Genomic DNA, 18,765 nt, shown 5'->3' on the forward strand with positions numbered 1-18,765 from the left:
CAATGCGTGTGTTTGTGATCGGTGTGGGTGTGCGTGTGTCGGTGATCGCGCGCGCTTGTATAGACATTTGCCACGTTTTCGGAGGACAGGGCACATAGAAAAATTCATGGGAACGCTGGTCCTTCAAAGCCTTGCTATTGTCATCGAAAGTCGAACAATAGAGCCTGATTCCGTCGACCTTTTGAGAATGTGCAAACGTGTGTGTGTGTGTGCGAGACAGAAGAGGAGGGAGGGAGGGGATGGAGAAGAAAAGCATCATTTCACCATTCAGCAGTAACTTATATAAAGGTATTCACGGTATACAAGCTGATGGTCACCAAGTTAGCACGGGGTCACTCTCTGTACTACCCTTACGCGTCTACTCAAACAAAAGCCCTAAACTGCGTATTACGTGAAGTAGCATTTGTACCCTTAAATCGAAAATCATACCATATAAATGGCATTAACCCGGCCTCAAAATAAGTGACACGAAACCCTCGACGTCTGAAAAAGCTGGAATGGAAATGCCCCCGATTTAAGGAAGATGTTGGCGAAGACAAAGGCTTAAAACAGACGCTTTTGGTCCTCTTTTTTCTGGATGAGTATGTGCAAATTGTAAATTACTACTGGGGTATTGCGATCCTTAGCAATGATACAATCATGAGCTTCTTGAATTTGTTGTTTGCGTGTCTCACTGTTGTTAGAGCTCAATTGTCATTGAAGAGTCGAACTTATGCCAGGGCCCTATAAACATGATGAAGGTCATTTTGGTTACAAACATTTTTCCATCTTTACACATCTTCCAGAATATCTAGGGTGCTGCCCGGGGTGCTGCCTATGGAGAATAATAAAATAATACACGCAGCACCCCCCAAAAAATTTGAGCACCGGCCGCTTCCCAGGGCCACGATTTTATGCCTTTTACTTCCAGTATTCCCGCAAATTTGTCATGACCTGCTTTACCATCTCTTTTCTCCTCTTCATCGTCCACTACTTCCTCCAGATCAATTGCTATGTGCTTCATTCATTTCTTGCCTCATATACCTCTGTCTCGTTCTCCTAATCGCAGTACGCTTTTTACCCCTCTCCCCTCATCACTTTCACAATCATGATCTCCATGTGGGCGCCACATTCTCCGTTCTTAGACAGGTTTTCCACCTCAAAAACGGAATCAAACATGGCAGAATAAGGATTTGAACTTTTTAATTCGTGCGTTACTCTATTTATAAAAAAACCAACAATTGCTTAATTTTTGTACGTTCTCCATACGATCACATTGGAAACATAATCACCAGTGAATTTTCGATTAATAGGAAAAAATAAATGCCTAGTCATGAAAGCACTCTCTATAATTTCAGCAATCGAGTTCTTCATTTTAAGAAGTTTATTGTCAATGTTTTAAAAGCAATATATCCTTCTGACCTCCTGGAGCCTGTTGAATACGACTTAGTATTACGTTAACATACCATCCATTGGTATCATTTCCATGGTAACGACACTCAAGATCAAATAAAAACCAGGTATTCTAGACTGCATGGCAAACTTAAAACAAAAGTACCTGTTAGATGTCTAATGATTGACGTTCCTGTTGTATTTAAAATACAATCAAGGAAGTAATGTCTCTTCACTAAATCCGGAAATATCAAAATGGGAATAATTCCTTGACATAATATGCCAAGAATTATTCCCATTTTGATATTATTTCTTGTATAGGCCTATATTTCATTCGATTTGTTCAGAATGATCTTATCATTTTCCGGGTAATCTTTCAATATCAGAATTTTGTGTGGTTAACAACATAATAGCAGCAGCATTTGAAATAAAGTCAAAAGATAAGCTCGAAGATTTCGAAAGAATGTTCAAAGAGTTCAATGAATATTCCTTGGGCAGCCCTTTTAAACGAATTTTCGCCCACAGGGCTTTGTCAAAATAACCAAACTAATACTGTTTAAGTAAAACTGCACATTCATATCAAAACATATATCAATAAAATATTACTCATCATGATAATGATAATGCTGTTATGATCGAGTCGGGCCATGTCTACACCCTTACTGGGTGGTGGCGAGTGCCTTGAATCCTGACCTAGTAATTGAATTGTCGCTGATAAACCTCACATACATGGAGTTCTTGGTGGAAGTTATTGGTGTAGGGATCGTGTTTCCACACACTTTTTCAAGGTAAGGACCATGCATATCACCATCATGAACCTGTTTGGAAGAAAAAAGGGAAATCTAAAACAATGTTTCAGATAACCGATTAAAGGCCTACGCCAATAGCTCGTCAGTTGGAAGATAAAAACAAAAGTAATTTCCTCTGAATTTCTTAAACTATCAGTTCTTTCTTTTCTAGATGAATGATTAAAAACGATAGGCAAAGTATTATTGCTAGTTAGTTATAGGAAGGGAATTAAGATCAGCCTCGATTTTACTCTTACACTTTACTCTTTACACTTAGTAAGGCGGCGCCCATGCAGAGAGATCACATATCGATATAGATATACCACTGACAAATCAGCGTGCATGATATTGTATTGAACGAGGAAAAATGCCCACCGCTGGATTTCTGTTAGATTGGTTTTTAATAAACATAAACTAAATCTAGCGATTTGCAACTCTTCAAAAGATTATGGGCAGATGGAGCCAAGATTTAAAACAGGAAAGAGAGAGTTACAAAGGAACGAGATACCTCTACTGCATCTGCACTGCATGAAACATGATCTTCTATATCGATGTCGTCGAAAGATAGAGTGATAGTCTGACCGACAGGGGCGTGGATAGTGAAAGAACAATCAGCATTGTTTCCGTATGTATCAGGGTAGTTGGGCGACGTCAAGAGACTTGTTGCAGAGCTGATAGTACTACCACAAACTGGAAATGTGGAAGAAAATAGGGGACGGGGCAAGGAATAGGAAATAGGAAGGGGGAGGGGCAAGGAATAGGGAATAGGAAGGGGAAGGAGAATGTGCATACTTATAGTTCGAGGTCATAAAGGAATTTGAAGAGAGGTAGGATGATAAGAATATTCAGCATAGACAGAGCAAGAGAGAGTGTGGGTATGAAGAATAGACAGGCAAATAGGTAAGAAATAAACAAAATGAAAATGAAAAGATGAAGACGAAAAAAATTAATATTGAAGAGACAGGAGGGGGCGTGAGAGAGGGAGTTAAACAGTGATATTCAACATTTCATCTTTATACTGTCGCACGTAATATACATCAATATTTGAATTTTTTTCCTTTTGAATGTGCTTAATCGTACTGAATGTCGTGTTTTTTGTTAATCTATCGACGAAATCACATTTGAATGGTGGTATTTCAGGTGTGCATTTCAGTAGCTGCATATTACCACACTTTAGGTAGTGTAGATGTAATAAGTACATTTCTTAACGTATTTCTATTAAAATTATTCTTACACACATTATTGTTACACACCTCCGATCTCTAAAGTTTGGTAGGACGCAGAGAAGCCTCTCTTCTATGAGGCGCCGAATGTACCAATATTATATAGAACAATTATTTGTTATATAATCATTATTTATTAAATAATAACTATTATTTATATATAATTTACATTTTATTTGTAAATAACTACTATTATATAAAATATCATTTCTAATTATTTATATATAATTCCAAGTAATACTTCATTATTTGTAAATAATAATAGTTCGACATTCCATTATTTATAAATAATGATTATTTGTTTTTCATTATTTATAAATAATGATTATTTGTTTTTCATTATTTATAAATAATGATTATTTGTTTTTCATTATTTATAAATAATGATTATTTGTTTTTCATTATTTATATATAATGATTATTTGTTTTTCATTATTTACAAATAATGATTATTTGTTTTTCATTATTTATAAATAATGATTATTTGTTTTTCATTATTTATAAATAATGATTATTTGTTTTTCATTATTTACAAATAATGATTATTTGTTTTTCATTATTTATAAATAATGATTATTTGTTTTTCATTATTTATAAATAATTTGTTGAGTTTTCCATTATTTATAAATAATGATTATTTGTTAAATAATGAAAACGTCTACTTCATTATTTATAAATAATTTTTTCGAGTGCACCATTATTCTCATTATTTATAAATAATCATTATTTAATGTTCGAGTTTTCCATTATTTATAAATAAAGATTATTTGTTAAATAATGCCATTATTTATTAAATAATGCCATTATTTATTAAATAATGCCATTATTTATTAAATAATGGAAAACTCGCTATAACATGCAAATGTGGGACCGCCCATGATATGAATATTCATGATGCGATTTCCTTTTTCGTGATTTTTCTTCACAAATTTTTGTCCATTTCCTCTTCATAATGACATTTCTTGAAGCAATTTTCTAGGGATATGGTCTGATTGTAATATTCTTCATTTTCTATATAACTTCGTCTTCGTAGAAATATCAAAAAGTGTAATTTTATACGATTTTTCCTACAGTTCACAATCCCCATAGGCGCGCGTGTACGGTAGGGACAACCGGTGAATCGACGGAGTGCTCTTCATCGAAATACTACGTTGGTTGGTCCCCGGAAGTGGCGGGCGGAATTTAGCCCGAATCCTCGATGGAAGTCGATCAAGTGCATATGAGCTGAGAGAGTGAAATATCAGTGTACTTGTACAGGCCCTTCTACTTTTTATAAATATTTCTTGTTGCTTTTTTGGTTAAGTTAATTTTTCCTGGTGTAGAGATAAGTTTCAGTTCTAATAATGCACTTCAAATACATTTTGGAGTGTCTGTTTGAGGCGTTTGGGGCGATTTCACCCTGGCCCCAAAATGCTCGCAACGACAATACGGGGGCATGATGACCCCTAATTTTTTAAAAACTTATTTTTCTATTGAAAATTATCACAAAATTCACCAAAAGTGTGCACGAAAGCCTTCGTATTTCACTTTTAAAACTCCAAAAAGTGCCCAAATGACAAGCTTGGTCGCTTCGCTGTGTCGCTTTCAACTTGAGAACGTTTACGCGTCTGCTTCCCCCCCCCCCCCCCCCTCCTCCGAAAGAAATTCTGTATACGGCCATGCTCTAAAGAGCCTGGCACATTGATTTATGTATACTTCATTTTCATTATTTTTATCTCATTATCATCATGGCCTTACGCAGAATTTTTTCCGGGGGGGGGGGGGGTGGGGGGAGCAGGACGCGCGTAAACTTTCTCATAAAAATCTTGAGAAAGCGAAGCGACCAAGCTTGTCATTTGAGCTTGGTCGCGTCGCTGTCTCGCTTTCAAGATTTTTTTGAGAAACTTTACGCGCGTCCTAGCTGCCCCCCCCCCCCCCCGGTAAAAATTCTGTGTAAGGCCATGATGATAATGTGATAAAAATAATGAAAATGAAGTATACATAAATCAATGTGCCAGGCTCTTTAGAGCATGGCCGTATACAGAATTTCTTTCGGAGGAGGGGGGGGGGGAAGCAGCCCTGATAGCAGACACGGTCGTAATGACGTCATTAACTGATCGTAAAGTGGTAATACTCGTCATGTCGTCGTATTTATGACGTTCTTACGACGTCATTTTGACGACTTAGAATGGCAACTTTCATTTGCATTTTTATTTGACCAGATTATGACGTGATTTCGACGTCATTTACTGACCAATTTACGACAAGTAAATTTGCTCGCTTATAATGACCAGATTATGACGTGATTACGACGCCATTTACTGACCAATTTACGACAAGTAAATTTGCTTTCTTATATGACCAGATTATTACGTGATTACGACGTCATTTATCGACCAATCTGCAACAAATGAATTTGCATTTTTATATGACCACATTATGACGTGATTATGACATCATTTATTTACCAAACAACGACAAAGAAATTTGCGTTTTCATATGACCACATTACGACGTGATTATGACATCAAATTTTACCAATCAACGACGAGGAAATTTAGCCACATACTATTTTGCCATTTTTTCAACCTTGCCATGTTAGCAGGGCTATTTCTACTTATAAAAGGAAAAGTAAAACTAAAAAAAAATAGTACAGATTTTTTTTTATTTTAGGTAAAGTATGTAATTCTTCAAAGAAAAAAGTTTCAAAAGCAGTGGCAAAAATAATCATTTCTTAACTGGTTGCCAACCAAACCAAACAAGAGGAAGCTTTATATGTCAAAGAAGTTTGTATCTGTTTTAAAACTTTTTTTTTCGCAAGTGGTGTCATGCCCCGGTGTCATGCAAACCCCCTATCTAGTTAGCTCACCCCCCCCCCCCATGCACGCCCCCCGGGCTCACCCCCTATAAAAAATTCATGATCCTCAGAATTAATTCGCCGCCGCCGGGCGTCGAGCCTGCGCATGCGCGCTGCACTGCATGCAACTTAACTGGCGCAGTCTAGTCGCAACCATTTAATTTGAAAAAGGAAAGTGCCCGTTTTTCGCCGTTAAATGTTGCAGCCTAATTTTGGATCGAGAATTAAGTGCGACGAAGATGGCCGTTAATAATAGTTCTACTACTTTAAGAACACGATTCAGATTTGGATAACGACTTCGAAGGCATTCGCAGGAGACCACACAGTAAGTTAGATAACCATCTTCTAAGATTTTCTTTTCGGAGCGCGGCTTGCCTTTGGCTTTAGATTTCGTGCACTGACACTGCCCGGCCGGGGTGGCTGCCCCGAGCGCCGGCATGCTGAATAGGACAGGCTGCGCTGGTCACGTACGTTCACCGACTATAGGCTATGTATCAACCATAGAGATGTATACTAACTACGCTAGAGTGCGGAGTCGCCATAGGCGCGCGTACTTAACGTCTGTGATTGTGTGGAGCGTGGCGGCCATTGCTCGATAGGTATAGATTCGCAAAAGTACCCGGATGTACCCATAGCTCGTGCGTTGTAACGCTGTGAAAAGGGGTGCCGTCTCCGGCCTTTTTCTTGAAGAAAAGAACACAACCTCATAAAAATCGAAAATATGAATGACAAATTGCATTTCAATACACTATTAGAGTGATTACATGGGGATTATGCTATTAATTTGGCATTTTAAAAACCTGATTTCTCGGGATGAAATTCTAAATAATTTGCATTTACCTGTCCGTTTATAGGCCTGTAATAGATAACAATGTTGATATACTATCATATAAACAATCATATAAAAATAAAAACATACAGCGGACATTAATAGAAAGATTGACAATTAATTCAAAAGACTGCAGTGAATTAGCCCTTCTCTGGATTTCCCTACCTTTAACTGCATCGTCCTCCTTCCATCCTTCCCACATTTACGTCCTTTGATTCTATGTTTATGTTGGATATAATTTTGTAATTTCTATATAGGCCTACATGATATGTAACTTGCTTTAATTTGTATGAAATATAGGCCTATCATTTTTATATATTAAGTTGTACAATATTTCTGTATAAGTTAGTGTTTTGATCTACATGCGCTATTAAAGGGCATCTCATTGTTGTTCTTGGTGAGCCTCCCGTTACACCATCAATGTTGAAATTTGTGTTATTTGGTGAACGTGCTGATTTTGTTCTTATAGAAACATAATGAATTCCCCAAAATCTGCAGGCCTATATGGCCCGAAAATAAAATATTGATTTAAAATGTCGAGAATATAGCCTAATTTGTTCAAACTTTTCAAAAATGACAGTTTTAATTCCCTTCACTTTAAGTTAGATTTGTTTTAATTCGCTTTTTAGGGGCCGTGTGTGCAATTAAAATAACAAACACACCTAAGCAAATTCGCTTTAACATACTGATCAAAATAAAATACAGGGGGCGCGACCGGACCCCTCCCTGAAATGAAAATGAACATTACACATAATAAATGATTGTGATTTTATGCACCCCATCACTTTCAAAATCATTCCGCGACGCCGTAATTAACATAATATAATAATTTTGTTCATCCATGGAAATCTTATTTAAAAAAAACTGATCGAATAACCAAACTCAGGTCCATAGGCCAGCAAATGACATTAAAGGAAGAAAACTAGAAAATCAAATTCAGTTATACTTTTAAAATGAAAAACAAAACTGGATATTCAAAACGCGTGTTTATCTGTTTATATGTTAGGCCGGTGCCAGTGCTTACAAATATTTGCCATAAAGTTCATTTATTCAAGCGACACAGACACAGTTAATTAACACAATTTCAAGGCAGGTATCAAATTTGAGATTAAATTAGGATTTTTAATATCTTATTCCAAGTATTGTCACTTTTGCAATATTATTGTTTCATAATTATGTTTGGTTTTAGTACTCACAATTTTGCAACGGTTTTCATAATTATGATAAGTTTGCATTGATGTCTTTCATGATATTAGTTTTATACACTCTTGCAGTAGTAATAATATTCTTTATAGTATAATACAAATTATATATCATAATCCCGCCCCTTTTCTTCTCTCCTTCTCCCCCTTCTTCCCCTCCTTATTATTCTATCCTTGATTTGTTCACATGATATTGGTCCAATCATTATAGGATCAGAAACAACGGCGATAAACAAAATATTTCAGCCAGTTTGCCGATCAGCATATTTTCAGCCGGGGAGAATCAAGTCTATACTTTCCAGAAAATCAAAGTAAAATTGTTTTGCGCATTGTGATTTGTTTACTCTCCGAAGTTTTAAAATGTTTGCAAGGCAATAACACTGTACATAAACATCCAACCCCCCATTAGGCCTCCTGTACATTGCAAAATTGTACGACTGCATGCGCGCATTTGATATGCAAATTTTGCTGTCAACAAACTTTTCTATACATTGATCGCAAGTAAGAAAGTATACTTTTATATACATATTTATAAATATGATGGGATGGTTGCCAGCAAAGGAAATCTAAATCATCAAGTTTTAACTGAATCAATGCGTAAATCATTTCCAAATATCAATAAAAAGTCATTTTATGATTCGCGAGTTTTTGTGATGTTGGTTTACATCAGCGTGTAAGACATGGGGAAAAGGGATCGAGTTATTATAGGCCCTATTGTGTAGATATATATGGAAAATGAATTATAACAATTATCTAAAGTGAAGAAATAGATTATCAGCAATCAGCATAATAGTAATTAGGAAACTATGAACTATAAAAATACAATCGTGGTTTTTTTTTCGATACAGCGTCTCAGATGCATCAGACACTGTGATATGGCCTATGAATTTTCTTAGGTTAATGTACATCAAATCATATTAAAACACATTAAATTTATTTATCAGGACCTAGGCCTAAATGTTATTTTTGATATTCATCTCTTCCAAATCATTAGAAAATAGAAGTCATATTAATGTATCGAAATTTTACCTAAGCAAAAACAATTGGGACTTTAAATCGTTTGCCTGTATTATAGCTGTATCGGCCTATATTATGCGCTATAGATAGGCCTATATAGGCCTTTTGACCTCAGTTTTGCTAGATTTTTGTTGTATTTGAACTTTAATCCAGTGCAATATTTACAATTTTGCTTTTCCATATGCTTTCGTGCTCATATGTCATCAATTTGTCATGTTCTGTGCTCATCCGTGTACATGCCCCATAGGTACTGTACGCTCATGGCAGGCTGCGAATACCTATCGAGCAATGGCGGACGGTCTCCACGTAATCACAGCGATTTGACGAAGTACGCCCTCTAGCGTTACTAGTATACATCTCTATGGTATCAACTCAGTGGAGCCCGCCATTATAAAAGCCCTCTCGCGGTAGGTCGCCTAACAATCTTGTTAGCGACGCCTACGAGCATCTTCTTGCTCACTCTCCAAAATGTCTGCGATATTAAAATCCTAAAAACTAATGAAATCGTTTAAATTTAGTAAGACTATGAATGTTTATCATTTATATTGACTATCGGTGTATCAACCTATATCGAAATTATAAGCAAGTGTGTGTAAGAAGGCGATTTACCAGTCATTTTGATGAGTGATACAATATGCCAAAATTTATGAAAATATAGCGTAAATTTTATATAGCATTTCAAAAATCCTTATTTTCAATATCCCCATAATTTTTTGTTGTTTTAAAAAATATCTTATTAGGCCTACATTAACTAGAATTTTCCAGACCTGATAACGTTGGTAGCTTATTTTCTCCATCATTCATAAGAAAATTTCAGGCCTTCAAAATCGGGTTATTTTTTGTTATATTTCTAAAAGAAAATAGTTAGATTCGAACAACTATACCATTGTTCTCCCGAAGAAGGGTTATCATCACATAAATTTGTGTATATCATACATAACATTAAATATTACGAGTGTAGCAATCAATGTTGGATAACATTTTTCACGATGAGTTACGTAATGAACAGACAAATCAAGTTCATTCTTAGCACACGAGCCGCAGAATGCAAAATTTTAGCGTGTGCAGACGGGGCTGATCGCCCGGGCTGTCCGTTCAGATTATCCAGTCCGATACTGGAGTCAGGTGGTATATTTCACGTACCTTTTCCCCTCGCGATGACCACTGTGCAGTTTTAGTGTTTTATTTCGATACTCAGTCTATGAAATTCATACTTTACCGATGTCTAAAAATACTTGGAATATACCTGACACATAAATTATTTCATTTTCGGTGATTATTATTTCTTTCCTTAATTACAAAAAGTCAAACTGATGTCAAGAATGTGTAACATTGACTGTATAGTTAAAAATATAGGTTTGGGAAATATCGTGTTAAGTTTGTCCAATGTCATCAGCATCTCGGTATATGTTAAACAGAAAATATAAAACAACTATATGTTTTGTAAATTCCACGACCGCCTTTACCATTATGGAACATATGAAGCCAACCTGCATGACCGCCGGGGGGGGGGGGGGGGGTACTCAAATTATTTGTTAAAATGAAAGTAGTATCAATATTTATAGACCTTCAATATGCCTATTACCAGGCTCTTGTGATTATAAATTATAATCATGGTGAGTTGGGGGAGTAAAAGGGTTGGATGAAATAGATTGCATGGGGAGGGGTCGAGGCCGAGAGAAAAAAAGAATTAAGGGGCCAAAAGGAGATTGCAGGCCGGTAGAATGACAGAGGGTCAAATATTAATAGGGCAAGCTTTATTTGAGAGCTTGACCATAACAGGAGGGAAGGAAAAATACAAGACAGTGGAAATTTAAATAGGGAGAGCTGATCTTTGAGATATATAATGGCACGAAAGCAAAAACAAAGAAAGAGAGAACAGGGAGATAAAGGAGGAGGAGAAGCCCTTGCAATTAAAATGTATCAAACACACTTGGCTGGGGCGGCAGTGAGCACGGTGAGATGATTACCCCCCCCCCCCCCTCCCTCTACCACCTCGTCAGTCTCAGTAGCAGAGAAAGGGGACTAATGATTGACTTTTTGTGATTCATGCAGGTCGAAAGAAATGATAATTCTCAAAAATGAAATCATTCATGTGTCAGGTATATTAGAGCATTTTTAGATATCGGTAAACTATTCATTTCACAGATTAAGTATCAACATTAAGCACTATAAAACTGGACAGTGGTCATCGTGGAATATACCACCCGAAACCAGCATGACCAGTATGGGACTAGATAATCCCGTCCGACACACTAGGGATCAGCCCCGTCTGCGCACGCTAAAATTTATCATTCTGCGGCTCGCGTGCCAAGAATGAACTTGATTTTTTCTCTTCATTACAAAACTCATCGTGAAAAAGATTATCTAACATGGATTACTACACTCCTAAAATGAATTGATATGTATCATTTACACAACAATACGAGATGATAACCCTCATTCGGGCGTACAGTTGGTATAGTAGTTCGAATCTAACAATTTTCTGTTAGAAATATAACAATAATTAACCTGATTTTGAAGGTCTGGCATTTCCTCATAAAGCCGAGAAACAGTAATCTATTAACGTTATCAGGTCGGGAAAATTCTGGTAAATGTAATAAGATATTTTTTTAAACAACAAAAAATTATGGGGATATTGAAAATAAGGATTTTGAAATGCTATATAAAATTTACGCTATATTTTCATAAATTTTTGCACTTTGCATCACTCATCAAAATGACTGATAATTCGTAATATAACAGGCAATTGCCATTAAATTCGGTATGAGTTTGTACACCGATAGTCAGTGTAAATGATAAACATTCATAGCCTTACTAAATTTGAATAATTCCATCAGTTTGTAGGATTTTAATATCGCAGACATTATGGAGATTGAGCCAAACGATGCTAACAGGCGTTGCTAACAGGGTTGCTAGGCCCGAAAATCCGATTAAGCTCCGCCCACTTTTTACACTGAGTTGGAGGGATTAACGTACGTGTGGTGGGCTCAGGGCCCAAGTCTGCACAGACACAGTGCACACTTTAAGGTAAATGCCAGTTGTGGTAACGATATCAAAATGAGTTCGTACAGAATCCAATGAAATGACCACCAAAGTGTCTGTCTATGACTATATTTATAAATAGTATACCGTATGTGCCAAAGGATTCTGGAAGAAATTGTGTAATTGCTGCGAAATAAGCAAAAAAAGCACAGGATTCGGGTCAATTCGAGCCCGGGCCGACATTAATCAGAGCAATAAAAAATAACTGTCCCACGTGCTCTTATCTGTGTTGGTGATCTTCAGTTTGAACATTTTTCAGTGTAGATTTCAAGATTTCACAAAGTTCAGTTTATGTAACTGTACCAGATCTAGTACATGTATGGTGAGACTACCACATATCGACCACCTCTTTTGAAACCGACCACCTTGCGCGCGTTAAAATAATTGCGTATTACAAACGATACGCGCGGGAGAGTAGGCGCAGTGTCCATAGAAACGGTATGAATCACTCCTAGTACCAATGAGGTCCAACATTACATGTATGGACCTCATAGGCGACATCAGTAGTATTTTTGGTTAGAAATCTCTGAGAACAGGATATTTATATATTATATCACAAGTACAAGCTATATTCCTTTCTCTTATTTAAATTATAATTTTATAGTGTAAATGCATCGTTAGCAACAACAAAAAATGAAAGAAATGAAGGGGAACTTACATTTTCACGGCTTTTTCCTGATTTTCTGGGCAGCTGCTCTTCTCTTCTGACTCGCGATCGAAGCTGATATGAAGATCACGTGATTCTCGTTCTCGTCAGCTGATCGGTTGGTTATTCTTTTCGTCAGACGTTAATAATATATATTTTATAATGCTAGCATTCATCGCTAATTTAGGTGAAAGAGATTGAAGTTAAACAGCGCCAGGTCGGAATCATAATTATTTTGGAAGAGTGTATTTATACACTCGATCTCATACCTAACGTAGACGGCGCTATTCAACAAATGCACAATCTTCAATATAAAAAATAAAACAGAAAGAACGCCTTGAACACAGGCCAAAATGCCTAACGATTTCTCCGCGGCATTAACAACTATCGTAAAGGGCGCTCCATTTATCAATAAAGATGGATGCTAAGCTGTCTATGGCGACAAAATTTGCCACAAATATTTACGAAGAATTGTGAGAAATGGTCTGAAAATGCAACAAAAGAACCGGTGAGTACCGATTAAACATTATCAATTTATTTAATAGAACATATTTAATGACTACAATGTAACAATTTCTAGATAATATTGCTTAGTTCTAAGCTAGGGCGGCCCAAATGCGCGTGAGTGGAGTCCCAGTTTATTAGCATGGGTAAGTATTGGGGTGTCGCCTAGAGTGGTATGAATCGATTTTACGAGAAAAAAAGAAGCAACAAAAAGTAAAAATTTAGTAGAATTAATCAAAATTGTATTGACCAGACCCAAACCCCGCTGAAACACCAAGAAATCCGATAGGAAACGGCTTTAGAACAAATATCCGTCGTCAATCGTCGAATCATGTGCCGGAGCTCGCAGTGGAAGTAGAGACGATCATTTAGCGTGTTTACATCATAGAACTGATTTGGAAGAGTAAAAATATTTCGCCACCGCGACAAGAATCGGCCGTAAACTTAGTGTATCGCGGGTGGTCGGTTTCAAAAGACGGGTGCAAATGAGCAAATGTAAAATCGTCGTATTCATTTTTCGTCGATATATACGCGGATTGAATCAGAGTCGCCGAGCGAAACATGGGAATCTGATCTGCTCAATTTTCTGCACAAATGAGACGAAAACTGGGTAAAATTGATGAATATTTTCGCAGATACGATGCTTAGAAGATTAGGTGGTCGATAAGGGGTACTTCCAACCATACTATGTAGATCCTCGATGATATACCGTACTGACAATTTTTTTAATCCTAAATCTACCGGGGTATTTTGATTCTTGTTATTCCTGGGGGGGGGGGGGTATTATTGCCCCCCCCCCCCTTATAAGATCTCGGCCGTGGATTGCACGATCACAACGAAAATTTGCATGATGGTAGAGAATGACGTAATCTACGTAGTTGCATTGGTAAATTTCACTGAATTCATATTTTTTATTTTATATATGAATTAATTATGCTAATTTATTCATGAGATCATACTTTTTGCTCTGATTCACTAAATAAAGCTCCTAGAATGCTATTTTTTGGGTGAAAATATTCTTTATAGCATTCCTAACAATTGTGAATGAAAAAAAATCTGGTACCGAGACCGATTTCTTATGTATTTTATTTTTTTTTAAATCATGTATTTCTTTGTTTTTTTACATTTTGTTTTTTATTGTATTTTCGATGGAAATCGTTCTAGACTTAATTCTAATCATAAACAAGGCAAAATTAATTAAGTTTAATCAGTAAAAGTAGAAATAATGATAAATTTATGAATTTTGGCTAAATACACAATTTGCATTGGATTTGTACATGAAATCATGTTTATGAGCAATTTTGGGTCTGACATGCACTTACATAATGTTGCGTAATGTCGTAACCGCGTACCCGGGCGTCACAAATTTGGTCTCAAAATTTGCGCGAGACTTGAAAGTAAAAAGTCAGTGAGCGGCGCGATCAAAATTTTTTGCGCGACAGCGTAGTGATGAAATTTGTTGGGGGGGGGGGTCAAATTGACCCCCCCCCAGTTTAATAAGGGTTAAGGCCGTCTCATGAAATGCCCTATATTCATTATTTTTCTACCAAAAGCACCATTTTGAGTAAGATTTTTAATGAATAGATCTGTTTGACATTTCAGGAGAAAGAGAGGGAGACACAAAACCACCTGTCTCGGTGTCACACATGAGGAGTTGAGGAGGAGATGAAGTCAGTGAATATGACCTGGCCTGGGGGAGTTTCCAGAAGAAGGCCCAGAATCGCTGGATGCCAGGAGTGGAGATCCTTCGTTGCTGCCCTACATGATAGGAGGCATCGGGCAGTAGGTAAGTTAGAAGGCTATTTCAGATGTAAAGCCTTTTTTTTGGGGGGGGGGGATCATTGGGAATCTCTATTATCAGAATCACGCAGATTTGGGTGTGCACAAACTCGGGGCACCTTATAATCTGTTAATGGTCCTGACTATACTTCGAGGACTCTGTGATATTTTTTCATTGTATTTTCATTCACGGAGCCTAGACAAGTCTCTGTTGCATGTAGAACTTTGTACACTAAGATGGATTTCCCTAGAAAATCCACCCTTCCCACAATAATTTTGGGGCAAACATTTAATTTGTCCAATTTGTAAGCTTTTGTACTCTAAATGCATACAAAGGCTTTAAAAATGTTAATTGATGGAAGGTAAAAATTTTGAAGGATCACTTTCTTACAATTCCCACGCTATATAACGCAATGACATGAACTTTAACTCGAGTGACGTACGTATGCAAGAAATACAGAATTGGTGCACATGCATAGCTGATTGATTCATTGTGCTAGTACTGGTACTAGATCGGTTTGGACGTTCTAATTTCAATGACAAGTTTAGATGGTAAATTGGCGCTAATAAAATTTTGCATTGGTCGATCTCGCGATGCCAGAAAACTAATTCCACCTCAAAATTTGTCAGATTTTTTTTGCAAAATATATATTTAATTGATCCTTGACCTGAATTTAAGCCAAATCAGGCATAGGGAATGGCTGTATTTCAGCCTCGAAGTTCGAATTCTCGGTCCTGACAGTCCTGGTTACCCCATAACCATTTAAAACACATAAAAAAGGCATGAATTAAAATTGTAATTATAAAAAAATAATATGTTTTATGTGTCAAATAAATTGATTCTAAAATTTCCTTCCTTATACAGAGATGGTTAAAGGTCTTGAGGGCATCATGCCCCCCCCCCCCCCCGACTTGACTTAACATGTTAATATTTGAAGTATAAAATATGTAACAAACCCCACATCGTTTTTTAATCATTTAAAATAAATTTAAAATAGTTTTTAATGAAGATTAATAAATAGTTTATGTAGAAAAAGTTTTTATGTTTCTCCTCTTCTGTTATTTTTGCAGATGCTGTAATTTGAAACGGAAGGTGTCCTGCCAATAAATTTTCATCCCACCTGAACTGCCTTGCCTGCCTGCACCCAGTCATCTGTTCCTGAGCATTTTCATTTTCCTCTATTTTTCATCATCGTTTGTTTCGGCCTGTATGAAGTGAATTTCACATTGATTGGTGGAGCTGCTAAGTTGGCATTACAGGGCCACGCCGGGGTATGATCCTTTGGGTTGAACATCATGACTGCTAGTTGGTCGGCAAAGGTGATGGGATCGATCAATGTCACATGGAGTAAGATCGATACCAATCTGCTTTGCTACATTTCGAACAATCTCATACGGATACGGATATTATTGCGACAGGAGTACTGCTCGATGTGGTCAAGCCTATTTGACAAAGCATTATGGTGTTAGTCATGTTATCAGAAACCGATTTTTCAAAATCACGGAGTTGCTTCAATTTATTATCGATAGATATTTCAAGAACATGTAGACTAGTGAGCTTTTCATCAAGAATTTCATGCAATTTATTTTCGCGCTTATCCATGTCATCATTGAGTTTTTGTCTCTCGCGTTCCATTGCCACGGCCACCGCTCTTTGAACGACTGTATCAATATGATCTAGGTATGCTGGGCTTTGTTTAGATCCAGTTAATGATGAAGCAGAGGATTGTGTACATGCGTTAGCCGAGTGCAAGCGGCCTCTTGATCTGGTGGATATCTTAGACATGTTAGAGATTATGTAATGATATAATTGAAAAGTGGGATGGGCTGTGCATCTGCCAACTCACCAGTCAACCAATTAGAGACGGCCTTCCAAAGTGACACAGCACGAAAATATCAATATGGGACTGGTCTAGTCAACACATACATGTAGATCCTGAAAAAACCATGGAGACCGCAGACGCAAAATGACTTCCATACATAAAGATATGATGCACAATCTCCAGTGGGTTCAAAACACTGAACACATGCTATGCTGATACACAGACTATCATAAGAACTTTATCAAGCAAAGGAAATCTGGTATGAAATCTCTCAGCTCACATAAAAAGCCTACGTAGCTACATGTAGGGAAGAAAATGCGTAATTGCTGAGAAATGAGCAAAATAAGCATGTAATTATATCAAATGTCAGGTATTTTTCGAATCGATTATAATACACTGTCCCACATATGCTTTTCTGTGTTTACAGCGATCATCAGAATTATCGATTTTAAGTTTAAAAATTCATGATTTTACAAAGATACAAGTTTACATTAATGTACCAGATGTAGATTATGTACAATATATTGACAATTCTCGCTACCCCAAATAGCGATTTCGCCGAGATCCGGGAAAATCCCTGTAACGTGCATTGCATTATGGGATAGCTTTTTCGGTATTACAACTTCCTGTTCGGAAGTCCAACGCACTGTTTTGCCATTTAGATCAACAGTGCCGTCATGCACAACAACACAACGTAGCTTTCGCTCGGAAAGTTCGTGATCACAACCCTCTCTTTCACTAACAGTTTTACAGCCTTTTCTGCTAAAGTCACTAATTCTGCCTGACGCTTTCCATTGCACGGTATTCATCTGTCAGTTAAGATTTTTTTAAGTTCCGAAACTGATTTTTATCCATTTTGTGGTCGACGAAAAATTGAACGAAATGAATGCTGAATATATTTAGTGTCTAGTTGAATACGATCGTGATGTCAGGCCGGTCGCTAAATGCAAAATTTTAAGATATTCATTATTTGTTTGATTTTTTTATAACCAAATAAAAACATGAATAAAAATTATACTCACGTGAAATATATTTTTTATTTTTATTTATAATTCAAATGGAATCAAAACTGACCAAATGTAATAAAAAGTATTATACTCTGTACATATTACGCTGATTGGCATCGATTTCAGCGTGGTGGAAAACTCAGTATCGCGAACCTTGCGCGAGCATGACTCTAAACCGGAAGTGGTGATGACGACCCGACGGAGTGAAAATTATCTCGTCTCGCGCATTATGAGATTTTTGTTCCTATTTGGGGTAGCGAGAATTAACTTTGATTTTATAGATTTTCTCAAGAAATAATTGTTTGCTGCAACTACTGTCTATTCCTTCTAAGTGATAGTGTAATACAACAGTTCCACAAACTATTTTCATCAGACTTATTGATGCATGATTCTTTCACCCAAATGCAAGCTTCCATAAATCCTGAAAACTTTGCAACTCAGGTATTTTTTTTTTTACATACAGTATATTTTTTCCTACATTACATAGTTGCCTTAAGTTAATAGCGCACCTCTAGTAGTAACTATCTTAAAATGAGTTCGAACAGAATCCAACAGAATTACCAGCAAAGTGTATGTATATATAAAAGATGTGTGCCAAAAAGCTCGGGAAGAAAATGTGTAATTGCTGAGAAATGAGCAAAATAAGCATGTAATTCTATCAAATGTCGGGTATTTTTCAAATCAATCATAATACA

The 18,765-nt window shown here is 36.7% G+C and overlaps 2 long non-coding RNA genes across 2 annotated transcripts; one reads left to right on the top strand and one right to left on the bottom strand.

The window, feature by feature from the left end:
- Positions 1 to 1,166: 1,166 nt before the first annotated feature.
- Positions 1,167 to 3,491, bottom strand: LOC135155577 (uncharacterized). The gene is made up of 3 exons (XR_010294704.1): positions 3,413 to 3,491; positions 2,668 to 2,849; positions 1,167 to 2,189 (listed from the first exon to the last, which is right to left on the bottom strand). It is a non-coding gene; the product is annotated as an uncharacterized LOC135155577 (long non-coding RNA).
- A 2,886-nt stretch (positions 3,492 to 6,377) lies between these two features.
- LOC135153634 (uncharacterized) lies at positions 6,378 to 18,526 on the top strand. The gene is made up of 3 exons (XR_010293113.1): positions 6,378 to 6,543; positions 15,064 to 15,247; positions 16,312 to 18,526. It is a non-coding gene; the product is annotated as an uncharacterized LOC135153634 (long non-coding RNA).
- Positions 18,527 to 18,765: the final 239 nt, after the last annotated feature.

This window comes from Lytechinus pictus, chromosome 1 (assembly GCF_037042905.1).
Source record: "Lytechinus pictus isolate F3 Inbred chromosome 1, Lp3.0, whole genome shotgun sequence".
In the NCBI taxonomy this organism is placed as follows: Eukaryota; Metazoa; Echinodermata; class Echinoidea; order Temnopleuroida; family Toxopneustidae; genus Lytechinus; species Lytechinus pictus.